At 42.6% G+C, this 12487-nt stretch overlaps 1 protein-coding gene across 1 annotated transcript in view; it reads left to right on the top strand.

Annotated features, from left to right (window-relative positions):
• The window catches only part of arb2a (ARB2 cotranscriptional regulator A), a 310752-nt gene that overhangs the window by 292033 nt on the left and 6232 nt on the right, over positions 1 to 12487 (top strand). The window lies entirely within an intron of this gene.

Genomic DNA, 12487 nt, shown 5'->3' with positions numbered 1-12487 from the left:
TTTATACCACAGGGGAACCAGATATGGTTAAAGGCAACAGAGTTTCTGGAATTGGAGAGCTAGTGAATGTTTTTCAAGAATACCATTTGCTAATGTTTACTTAAAATGTTCCTTATGGGTGTAAATTTTGACATGTTCATTAGAGAAAACATCCTCAAGGAAAATACAAAATGTTTTTCCCCCCTTTTTTTTAATAGAACAAATTTAGTTTTTCCTGTTTGGGTGACTGTTTAGAATTATGTGCAGCGTTTATTTTTTACAATTCTGGAGGGCAATATGCGCGCGCGCACACATGCGCGAAACAATTTTGGCCATTTTGAGTGTATTATATGCTCAGTAAAAATCACATGCAGATATATCTCCAGGAATGCAGGATCTACACCACACCTTTGCTTTCCCTCCAGTCACACACTCTGTAAAGGGTTGCTCCCTGCTCGTGCTGAGTGTATGTGAACCCCATTAGCACATTCCCAGATAGCAGCCAAGGCCCTCTTATCTCCATCCACCCATTAATTACACTTTGTTCCCCTAAGTGATCTATTTATGCTCCGCCTGCCCCTGCTGCCCACTCTAGACCTATCTCTCCACCTCCCCTCCAAGATAACACTGCTAATGCAGGGCTAGCGAGGTCAGAACGGCCTGTCTGAAGTGTGGTCCTGTGCATTAGCTGCTGCTACTAACTCCATTCTGTCTGCCACCCACTATACCTGGGGCCACTTGTAAAATGACCCTAATTGAAGATGGCATCAGAGCTAGATTAAGAAACTCACACTCTGGAGTGGATGGGGCATTTTCACCTGAGAAGCATGGAGGGCTCTTTGGTTGTGAGCAGTCTAGAGTGCGGGAGCACGTGCGTGACTGTTATTTCATGTGGTAACTATTAGTGTGTTAGTCAGAGATCGGACCCCATCCTATTTTGGTGGATTCACCATCATTGCTAGAACAGTAAGCTGCAGTTTACACCTCTGTTTTTACACCTCAGTCCTTCATGCTTCTTGTATATGTATTGTATCCTGATGAGTTTACAAGTTAAATCCATTGCCTATTGAACTCCAGTCACTCTATTGTATGTAATATGCAAATCATCTCATTACACTTGACAACCAACTTGTTCCTTGTTTCTAGTTTTTTGTTTTTTTTTTTTAATTAAAATGTGTTTGCAGAATCAGATGCTGTGTTCACACTTATACCGGTACGAAAGTGGTATAACGGTATCGATACAAATGGCCCTTTTCCACTACCCTTTTTCAGCTCGCTTCAGCTCACTTCAGCCCGACACGGCTCGCGTTTCGACTATCTCAAAACAGCACGACTCAGCTCGCTTCAGCCCTGCTTAGCACCCAAAACTCGCACGGTTTTGGAGTGGGGCTGAAGCGAGCCAAACCGAGCCGAGTGGGGCTAGGGGCGTGAGCAGACACTCCCCTGTGCACTGATTGGTGAGGAGGAGTGTCCTCACATGCCCGCACACGCCCCGCGAGCACGCTGGGATCTGTAAACACCGTAAACCTGGAAGAAGAAGAATTACGAATTATGAGAATTTCTGGAGCCTTATGCGCCTCGCCTCATCTATACGCTCTTGCCAGTATCTGTCCGCGTTGTCGGTGACAACAAGCCACAGCACCAAGACCAGCAACACTAACGACTCCATGTCCTCCATGTTTATTGTTTACTATCCGGGTCGTGAGACTACCGCTTAAAAGATCACTGATGTCACTGTTTGCGCCGCTTAACGACATCACGTGACGTCCACCCACTTTCGCTAACTCCACCCAATGTGTCCACCCACTTCCAGCCAGCACGGTTCAGCGCGGTGGTAGTCGAAATGCAACTCCAATAGCCCCGCTCAGCCCAACTCAGCACGGCACGGCTCAGCCGCGTTTGTAGTGGAAAAGCGGCAAAAGTATACCGGTACAGTTTAGTGCATCTGTCCACACTAGCGAGAAATGTTTGCGGTTTTCTTTCAAGGTAGTTGAAATGCGCGTGCGCGAAATGTTTCCGTGGTTACCGACCACGGAAACATTTCGCGCACGTGCATTTCAACTACCTTGAAAGAAAACCGTCCACCGTTCATCTGTCCACACTACAGTGAAGCGCTACAGTACCGATACTGTACCGGTACAAAACCCATACATATGTGGGCTTCGTACTGATACAGTTATACCGCTACAGTACCGGTATAGTTGCTAGTGTGGACAGGTGTTGCGGTACGAAAGTAGTTTCGTATCGGTACAAAATCCCTAGTGTGGACAGGGTAAGAATGGCACCAAATTCACAATCATGGGTCCTGTAGAACCCTGACATGAATGGGTGGGAAGGAGGATTCATGAAATAGGGGACTTTTTACAAAGCTTTGTGCTTCTTTTATTGCCTCCGCCATGTTTTCAGTGTGATTTGTTTGTCTGTCTGTAAGCAGGATTGTGCAAAACCTACCAAACCAATTGGTATGAAACTTGGTGGAAGGGTGTAGCATGAGCCAAGGAAGAACCCGTTAAATTTCGGAGTGGATCCGAGCCACGCGTTTAGTTTCTCTTTAGCTAAAGTTGTGAGACACGCCATTTGGCCTTGGCGGAAGTCTGTGCTCTCCAACTACCCTTCTAGTTTTTCATTTTTCTGTAACCACTTTTGAGCATGTTCTCACTTGCAGACATACATGCACAAATATAAATGCACACAGAGTTCAGATCATATCTCTCTCTTTCTGTTGGTTAACAGCCCTCCCTATAAGACAAACAAGTCACACGTAAGTAAATTTGCCATGATCTCACACAGGTGAGAATCATCACGCGTTACCTGGCAGTTCAACCTGCCTCCTCTGTTTGCAGCTGAAGCTTGACCACACCCTCGCTACCTCGGATCCCATGGTTTCTGATGTATTTTTAAGTGTATTTGTATTTGATGGTGTTTATTTAAACAGAATGTACTACAACCCCGATTCCAAAAAAGTTGGGACAAAGTACAAATTGTAAATAAAAACGGAATGCAATAATTTACAAATCTCAAAAACTGATATTGTATTCACAATAGAACATAGACAACATATCAAATGTCGAAAGTGAGACATTTTGAAATTTCATGAGAAATATTGGCTCATTTGAAATTTCATGACAGCAACACATCTCAAAAAAGTTGGGACAGGGGCAATAAGAGGCTGGAAAAGTTAAAGGTACAAAAAAGGAATAGCTGGAGGACCAAATTGCAACTCATTAGGTCAATTGGCAATAGGTCATTAACATGACTGGGTATAAAAAGAGCATCTTGGAGTGGCAGCGGCTCTCAGAAGTAAAGATGGGAAGAGGATCACCAATCCCCCTAATTCTGCGCCGACAAATAGTGGAGCAATATCAGAAAGGAGTTCGACAGTGTAAAATTGCAAAGAGTTTGAACATATCATCATCTACAGTGCATAATATCATCAAAAGATTCAGAGAATCTGGAAGAATCTCTGTGCGTAAGGGTCAAGGCCGGAAAACCATACTGGGTGCCCGTGATCTTTGGGCCCTTAGACGGCACTGCATCACATACAGGCATGCTTCTGTATTGGAAATCACAAAATGGGCTCAGGAATATTTCCAGAGAACATTATCTGTGAACACAATTCACCGTGCCATGCGCTGTTGCCAGCTAAAACTCTATAGTTCAAAGAAGAAGCCGTATCTAAACATGATCCAGAAGCGCAGACGTCTTCTCTGGGCCAAGACTCATTTAAAATGAACTGTGGCAAAGTGGAAAACTGTTCTGTGGTCAGACGAATCAAAATTTGAAGTTCTTTATGGAAATCAGGGACGCCGTGTCATTCGGACTAAAGAGGAGAAGGATGACCCAAGTTGTTATCAGCGCTCAGTTCAGAAGCCTGCATCTCTGATGGTATGGGGTTGCATTAGTGCGTGTGGCATGGGCAGCTTACACATCTGGAAAGACACCATCAATGCTGAAAGGTATATCCAGGTTCTAGAGGAACATATGCTCCCATCCAGACGACGTCTCTTTCAGGGAAGACCTTGCATTTTCCAACATGACAATGCCAAACCACATACTGCATCAATTACAGCATCATGGCTGCATAGAAGAAGGGTCCGGGTACTGAACTGGCCAGCCTGCAGTCCAGATCTTTCACCCATAGAAAACATTTGGCGCATCATAAAACGGAAGATACAGTGGGGCAAAAAAGTATTTAGTCACCAATTGTGCAAGTTCTCCCACTTAAAAAGATGAGAGAGGCCTGTAATTGTCATCATAGGTACACTTCAACTATGAGAGACAGAATGAGAAAAAAAAATCCAGAAAATCACATTTGTCTGATTTTTAAAGAATTTATTTGCAAATTATGGTGGAAAATAAGTATTTGGTCAATAACAAAAGTTCATCTCAATACTTTGTTATATACCCTTTGTTGGCAATGACAGAGGTCAAACGTTTTCTGTAAGTCTTCACAAGGTTTTCACACACTGTTGCTGGTATTTTGGCCCATTCCTCCATGCAGATCTCCTCTAGAGCAGTGATGTTTTGGGGCTGTCGCTGGGCAACACGGACTTTCAACTCCCTCCAAAGATTTTCTATGGGGTTGAGATCTGGAGACTGGCTAGGCCACTCCAGGACCTTGAAATGCTTCTTACGAAGCCACTCCTTCGTTGCCCGGGCGGTGTGTTTGGGATCATTGTCATGCTGAAAGACCCAGCCACGTTTCATCTTCAGTGCCCTTGCTGATGGAAGGAGGTTTTCACTCAAAATCTCATGATACATGGCCCCATTCATTATTTCCTTTACACGGATCAGTCGTCCTGGTCCCTTTGCAGAAAAACAGCCCCAAAGCATGATGTTTCCACCCCCATGCTTCACAGTAGGTATGGTGTTCTTTGGATGCAACTCAGTATTCTTTCTCCTCCAAACACGACAAGTTGAGTTTTTACCAAAAAGTTCTATTTTGGTTTCATCTGACCATATGACATTCTCCCAGTCCTCTTCTGGATCATCCAAATGCTCTCTAGCAAACTTCAGACGGGCCTGGACATGTACTGGCTTAAGCAGGGGGACACGTCTGGCACTGCAGGATTTGAGTCCCTGGCGGCGTAGTGTGTTACTGATGGTAGCCTTTGTTACTTTGGTCCCAGCTCTCTGCAGGTCATTCACTAGGTCCCCCCGTGTGGTTCTGGGATTTTTGCTCACCGTTCTTGTGATCATTTTGACCCCACGGGGTGAGATCTTGCGTGGAGCCCCAGATCGAGGGAGATTATCAGTGGTCTTGTATGTCTTCCATTTTCTAATAATTGCTCCCACAGTTGATTTCTTCACACCAAGCTGCTTACCTATTGCAGATTCAGTCTTCCCAGCCTGATGCAGGTCTACAATTTTGTTTCTGGTGTCCTTTGACAGCTCTTTGGTCTGGGCTATAGTGGAGTTTGGAGTGTGACTGTTTGAGGTTGTGGACAGGTGTCTTTTATACTGATAACGAGTTCAAACAGGTGCCATTAATACAGGTAACGAGTGGAGGATAGAGGAGCCTCTTAAAGAAGTTGTTACAGGTCTGTGAGAGCCAGAAATCTTGCTCGTTTGTAGGTGACCAAATACTTATTTTACCGAGGAATTTACCAATTAATTCATTAAAAATCCTACAATGTGATTTCCTGGATTCTTTCCCCCCATTCTGTCTCTCATAGTTGAAGTGTACCTGTGGTGAAAATTACAGGCCTCTCTCATCTTTTTAAGTGGGAGAACTTGCACAATTGGTGGCTGACTAAATACTTTTTTGCCCCACTGTACGACAAAAAAGACCTAAGACAGTTGAGCAACTAGAATCCTACATTAGACAAGAACGGGTTAACATTCCTATCCCTAAACTTGAGCAACTTGTCTCCTCAGTCCCCAGACGTTTACAGACTGTTGTAAAGAGAAAAGGGGATGTCTCACAGTGGTAAACATGGCCTTGTCCCAACTTTTTTGAGATGTGTTGTTGTCATGAAATTTAAAATCACCTAATTTTTCTCTTTAAATGATACATTTTCTCAGTTTAAACATTTGATATGTCATCTATGTTCTATTCTGAATAAAATATGGAATTTTGAAACTTCCACATCATTGCATCCCGTTTTTATTTACAATTTGGACTTTGTCCCAACTTTTTTGGAGTCGGGGTTGTATGTAGAGTTAAATATTTTTTTTAATATATTTCCACCTCCATTCTATGCAAATAATTTCTAAATATATATTACCTGTTTGTTTGTTTTTTAATAATCTGGGATAAATTAGGTCTTACTTTCAAATCTTGTTTAGTGTGTGGTCTTTGTGTTTGGTTTTTCACTTTAAATGGCTGTTTTATGAGTTCTAAGTAGTGTAGGATTCAGTTTATTTTATAATCTTTGTGTTGTGGATGGTTTCACATGGATACCTTAAAGACTGTGCTCTTCTGAAGCAGCTTATACCCATGTATCGCCCTTCCTTTAGTGGATAATGTCATCTGGATTCTGTAGATTTATCCGTAACAACTTCTGCGATAATCATAAAGACTATGATACTCGCACTGAACATCGTTTCAACACACTTAGTACTGTTTTGACTTTAAAGTGTGGAAGAAGGGTATCGATTAATAGTCCCACTGTCGAAGAGGATGGTTTCCCCTTTGTCTGGTTCCTCTCAAGTTTTCTTCCTCAGTTCTTTTCAGGGAGTTTTTCCTTGGCACCGTTAACACTGGCATACTCATGTGGGATCTAAATATTAACCTATATACAGGTTTCTTTATGAGAATATCTATTGTTAAATGTGGTACGCAAATAAAATTGTATTGAATTTGTATCCGATATACACCCCACCACCCTCGAGTCTGTGATATCTCAAACTTGCATAAAGCCTGTGAATCGGTTCATCATTGTGACCATTTGTGTTTTGCTCAAGTTTATACGCCATCGATACGGATGACGCGTGTGCCACGATTCAGTCTGGAGTGCTCACTTCTGTTCTTGACTCCTGCTACTCCTAATGTAAACACACTCAGCGTTCTGCCCTTCTTTCTGTATAGACCAGCTATGGATTTGTCTTTTCACTCTGCTCTCCAATACTCATCCAACATTCTGTCTCACTCACCAAGGTCTCTGCTTTTATGAGGCACATGGAGTTACTAGAGTAGCCAAGTCGTAAAGAATTTGTATAAAATACCTTGAATCGGGGCAATGCTTTTGAAGTGCCATGTGTTTGTTCGCTTGCTGTTGTGGAGGTGTTAAACACGGACTGTTCTGTATTAATTAAGTGCTCTACTTTAGGATGTCTCTCCCAGTGGAGGTTATTAGAGCATTTCTGAATAGACTTACTGAGATTTAGTCTCTAACCTTATCTGACATCCGTTTAGAGTTAACACGTCGTGCGTTAGAGGTCAGTTGCATGCTAAAAGGGCTGGTAGCCAAAACAGCGGAGAAGGAAATGTATGTGATGTGTATTCTATGAGGTTTTTTTTTTTTTTTGTGCTTGTGCATCTGTTTATCTGTAGGCTTATCTGAAGAAGCCAGACAGTGCCTGTTTCCTTCTATAACCTTCAATGTACGCAATACTGCTCATTATCTTATACTGTATGCCCAGAGAATTGTTGCCATGACATTCAAAGAGTAGTATGTATAGCCTGTGCTGCAGCAGCTCTATAAACACAATGCATGATAAGCACAATATAAACAAGTGATAAATATGATTGATTGGTGCGTAAACACTTGGTGACATCATAAATTACTAAAAAAAAATCCTTTTTTTTTTTTTTTTTTAAAGTTTGCGGTGGCTTTTATGCTTTTGTCTGCAGTGACAATGTCTTCAAAGAAAGACTGACACGTTTAATCTATGCACGTGCGATCTGTTTTTCAGTTGATCTGCTACATGTCATTGCTTGTTCTTGACGCATTCTATTATGCAGGGCTAAGCTTGTGTGAATTAGCTCGCTCTCAGGCCTATTTTTGAATCGCATTGTACACAGAGACTGATGCTAAGCCCTAGTTCATTTGTTACAGTGCATTTTTTTTTCCCTTTGCCTCATTCAAAGATTCATCCTTTGCTGTTTACCTGATAGCTTCAGGGAGCAACAGTTATATTATAAAAAGCTTCTAGTGCTAGACATGCAGCTGGGCTTTTTAATTGATGTCAGGTTGGTGTGTGTGTGTGTGTGTGTGTGTGTGTGTGTGTGTGTGTGTGTGCGCGCGCGTTGTCTCAGGCACTAAAGCAATCTCTGTGCCATTGTGTCTCACTCGAATCTCATTGGACTAGCTGCCTAAACATCAGTCACTCTATGAAAAAGCTAGTTCTAGCATTGGGTCTGCCTCATCTATTTCATAAATATGCTAGCACAATGATGATTAGCCACAGGAGCTTAGAAGCTGTTTGCTCTCTGTGCCTCCCCGTCACTTTCATTTGCTTTTCTTCCCGCTTCTCCCAGAGTTATCTATGAGATATGCAGTCATTTGAACAAGGCTAACTTAATCATGCTAACGTGGGCTGAGGCTGTTTGACTTGCCAACAAATTAGCGCTCAAATTAGCCTTGAAATGTTCTGTAATTCTGCAGAATTGTCAGGGATGCACTTCTTCTCTTCCCCTCCCCCTACTGTGTGTTCATGTGGCTGTGTGGCACATGGTATGTAATTGAGGTACTGAAATAGATGGAATTTGTACTCTGTACTTTATTATATATTTAAATGACATTTACGTGCTAAATGTTAATGCTAATGAGTAGCTGTTGTCCCCCCCCCCCCCCCCTTTACATTCTGATAGAGACACAAAGGTACCGCAGCATCCAGTCCCCTTATTTGTAACTAAAGCATTGGCACGAAGATGGGTATCTGCAAAGGCTTTTAGGGTGTGATATTTTTTTTTTGCTTGGAGCATTACAGGGTCTCACATTCTCATCTCATCTCATTATCTCTAGCCGCTTTATCCTGTTCTACAGGGTCGCAGGCAAGCTGGAGCCTATCCCAGCTGACTACGGGCGAAAGGCGGGGTACACCCTGGACAAGTCACCAGGTTATCACAGGGCTGACACATAGACACAGACAACCATTCACACTCACATTCACACCTACGGTCAATTTAGAGTCACCAGTTAACCTAACCTGCATGTCTTTGGACTGTGGGGGAAACCGGAGCACCCGGAGGAAACCCACACGGACACAGGGAGAACATGCAAACTCCACACAGAAAGGCCCTCGCCGGCCCCGGGGCTCGAACCCAGGACCTTCTCGCTGTGAGGCGACAGCGCTAACCACTACACCACCGTGCCGCCCTCACATTCTCATATTGGGGAAAATGTTCTGTCCGTCACTTTCTGGTTACATTATAAAGTCTCTGTTGTAGCTCTATACTTACAATCAAGGGCAATCGCTTACAAATACATAAAGTGCAGTTAGCACTGAAGGGATGCCTCAGGGATACACTGCTGGAACTTCAGTGACCCACACTGGTGTCAGCTCATAGACGCACATTGTTGGAACCTCATGGACACACTGCTGTAACTTTATGGACTCGGACTGTTGGAAACTCCTGGATGCATACTGTTGGAATGTCACAGACACACACTGCTATAACTTTACAGACGCACACTGTTGGGCTTTCAAGGACATGCAAGGTTTGAACCTCAGGGACAGGCACTGCTGAATGCTCAAGGACACTCAATACTGGCAACTCAGGAGACACTGTGGAACCTTTAGGAATCCATACTGCGTAACACTCAGGGACATACACTGCAGGGACCTCAGGAACACACCTGCTAGAACATTAGGGCGCATGGTTCGAACCTCAGGGACACGCTGCATGAATGTCAGGGACACACAGCTGAGACCTCATAGAAAGGCACTGCTGGAACCTCATGGACAGGCTTATGGACAAGGTCGTACTGATGGACACCTCAGGATAAATACACCTGGAACCTCAGGGAAACATGACTGGAACTACCGCCCTCAGTTCCTGACACAAGCAGTTCTTGATTCTAAGCCAGCAGAGAGTTGGTGCCACTCTGGAACCAGTTTTCCTGGCTGAGAGCCAGTTCTTGAAATGTGCAGAAATAGTTCAAAATTAGACACTGGCTCCAAACCGGTCCTGGAACTGCCTCGGTGAGAAAGAGCAGTTCAATACATACACTGTTGGAACCTCAGGGGCGCATGCAGCTGGAAGTGTTAACTTTAACATTCTCTCTCTTTAAAATGTCTGAAACTCATTCATCTTTCTAATTTATGGTTGTTTAATGAGTTCTGCCTCTGTTTGCTCCAAGAACAATAATAATTAAAGTAATTAAAAGAGGCAGGGAGGGTGGGGGCTGGAGGGTACATCACCACACATCTTTCCTCTCATGGACAAGCGTTGTATTTCTGTTGTAGGTGCTTGTGTTTATGGGTTTCCTGCTTTGTATCTGTGGTTGTGTGTATGTTTTTTTCATACATTAATTGCACAGAATGCAAGCATGACAGGCTTTTGTCACAACAGTAGTAAGTGCTCTTGCCATTGGCAATGACGTGAGAAGTAGCGTAGGGTGAGGATTTTGTGTGTGTTTTTTGTGATGGAAGGGGGGTTGGAGGCTGTCAACAGAATAAATATATTTGATTAATCATCTTATGATCTGTAGCTTTACATTCTTCCTTACCAAGTTCCAATGAATGCAATGTGTGATAACTTTGGCAGATGCTCTCACCTCATTAGCACTCAGGGCAAATGCTCTCTGGTCCCCTTTTCCATGTCCAAGGCATGTAATGAAGAAAACATCAAACTGCCAGGTCATCGCAGGGAGCTGCTGTTGGAAATTTAACTCGGACGCTGACAGCAGCTATGCTGTGGTGTCTTTGTCCTCATGTCCTGTTATGGACCCTGTTACTAGAGCTGCTCGATCCAGCTCCGCTCCTTATGGAGTAATGTCCCAACACTGTTCACCTTTCACAGCTCATCTACAAGTGGTGTAGCTTTAATGTGATTCATCGTAATTATAATATTTTAGTCCAGACTTTATTTTTATTGAAGTTAATGTGAGTACAAATGAACATCTGTGGTGTGTGTGTATGTGTATGTATGTGTGTGTGTATATATATATATATATATATATATATATATATATATATATATATATATATATATATATATATATAAAAAATACACACACCACAGATGTTCATTTGTACTCACATTAACTATATTTATTTATTTATTTATTTATTTTTAAAGCATTGACAGTGAATTACATTGATTATCTGAATACAATTGCACCTGTGAAGGGGTGGGATAAATTAGGCAGCAACTGAACAGTCAGTTCTTGAAGTTGATGTGTTGGAGGCAGGAAAAATGGGCAAACCTAAGGATCTGAGCGACTCTGACAAGGGCCAAATTGTGATGGTTAGATGGCCGGGTCTGAGCATCTCCAAAATGGCACGTTTTGTGGGGTGTTCCCGGTATGCAGTGGTTAGTGCCCACCAAAAGTGGTCCAAAGAAGGACAACCAGTGAACCATTTTTTTAACAAATGTTATTCGTAGTTTAAATGTCTTCAGAATGTCTCGACAATGTAGAAAATAGTCAAAATACAGAAAAACCTATGAAGGTGTAGCCAAACTTTTGACTGGTACTGTATATCATCTATATAAAGATACCAGTTGAATCAGAGATATCATTATTTTGCAACAGCAGTGTAATTATGGCATATCAAAATGCCCCCTAATGAGAGCCAACAGTTTTGAAAATTAAATGAAGCATGCCAGTCGTGTTTAATCAATTAAGAGACCGGTTTGAATGGCATGCTACAGATGGAGGCTAATTACAGTCAGCACATTTTTATTTTTTATTTATATTATTATTATTTTTGTCTAGCTTAGAGTCGTACTTGCAATACTGCTGTTGATTTAACTCATAGTCAGCGAATACTTTATCCTCAGTCAGGATTAGTGTTTGTTTAATTGTGATATTTGGTAGTGGGTGGGTGGGTGTGTGTGAGTGAGAGAGAGAGAATATTAAGGAACTGCATGGGTATACTGAAAGGAATCCAGTAAAAAATGTCAATAGGACACTGAGCACAAGTTCATCATGTACATCAGATCTGCTTTTGGCTGAAAGAAGACTCATGCAAGTGTGATTTTGCGTCAAGTGTTTCAGAGTCTCACACTGTCAGACTGGCCGAGCTGCACTGTCTGTTTTGTGTTCTGGTTTTCTTGTTGCCAATTTTGTTGGAGCAAAGTCAAAAGAACAAAAAACCTTAAGTTGACAGTCAGCCATGGACACGGACCCTTGGAACATCAGGGAGACACGCTGCTGGAAACTCGGAGAGACGCATATTGCTGGAATCTCGGACGCACGCTGCTGGAGCCTCAGGGACACATCGGACCCTCAGACACACTGTACTCAGTTACTGTTAGAAACTCCTCAGTGTGAGATACTGAGTTTAACGTGGTCTCTCTGTAAAATGTCTGAAACTCCATCTTTCTAATGTACGATTGTGTAATGAGTTCTGCCTCTGTTTGCTCCAAGAACACTAATAATTAAAGTAATTAAAAGAG

Source organism: Neoarius graeffei, chromosome 24, assembly GCF_027579695.1.
Source record: "Neoarius graeffei isolate fNeoGra1 chromosome 24, fNeoGra1.pri, whole genome shotgun sequence".
NCBI lineage: Eukaryota > Metazoa > Chordata > Actinopteri > Siluriformes > Ariidae > Neoarius > Neoarius graeffei.
Note: the sequence above shows the minus strand (reverse complement) of the source record. Positions and strands in the feature narration are given on the sequence as shown.